Source organism: Penaeus monodon, chromosome 22, assembly GCF_015228065.2.
Source record: "Penaeus monodon isolate SGIC_2016 chromosome 22, NSTDA_Pmon_1, whole genome shotgun sequence".
Classification (NCBI taxonomy): domain Eukaryota; kingdom Metazoa; phylum Arthropoda; class Malacostraca; order Decapoda; family Penaeidae; genus Penaeus; species Penaeus monodon.
Window position 1 is genome coordinate 7070883 of NC_051407.1, and position 1059 is coordinate 7071941.

The following is a 1059-nucleotide window of genomic DNA, read 5'->3' on the forward strand; positions in this document are numbered from 1 at the left end:
GCACCAATAAAGTTCATAGTTACCTTCTACATGCACATACAATAAGGACTGGTCACGTATATACAAGGATGAAGAAGACAACGAAACGAGTAGGCTACATCCAACAAAGAAATTGGCTAACCTATTATACTTACGGGACAGAAGTAAAATAATTAACCCAATTAATTACTTACCAAGCTGTAATCATTCCAAGCTTGATGATGAGGCTCGTAGGAATGACATGGTCAAGGATTCGTACTAAACAAATTGTCAGTAATAAAGAAGGAAACTAGCAAATACACTAATAATTTATAGAAAAGCTTCTTTGAATGTCTTCTTGTTCTCCCCATGCCTACAGAATTTCCGTTTACATATTTAATATCAAAATGATCTTGATTAGGACTTCTCTAATGATAATCGAAAATTTGTTATTGTATATACTTCAAATCTATTTTATAAGATCCATATGGCTTTTCAGTTTAAAAGGTTATGGTAGTACTATACCCGTTGTCCTGCTATCTATTCACTGAACCTACGTTTGTAATGCTTTCAGACTCATCTTCGAAACTACTATTTATTCCAAAGTTGCTGATGTCTCTGAATATACTGCGGTCTTCAGAATTTCCATTGATGATTTTAGATTCATTATTTATATCGCCTGATGTACGAGTAAATGTAGATATTGGTATTAGGGTAATAATGTTTATTAAGTCAAAACTAATGCCCCCTCTAAATTCAGTGCTTGCTTCAATGTTGGTTCCATGACTGAATCCGAAACTACTCACATTTCCGGATTCTTTAATCGCTAAAGTATCATCAGTAAATCGTACATTGCTGTTGGATATACTATCACAAAAAAATTATGGCTTACACTGTCTTGACCACTCCCTCCTTGTAGAGCTGCACTCAAAGCAATTTGCAATTCTACGCCACTGGGAAGAAAGAGGTTTTCTCCTTCTGCGTAATTTACGAAATAAACTTAAGGATCTGACTGGGGATGAGCTGAGGCCTCGATTATTCGTGGTTCCTTTCCCGATTGTTTGTTTAAGATGTAGATGACGTCCTCTTGCCTTGGTGGAG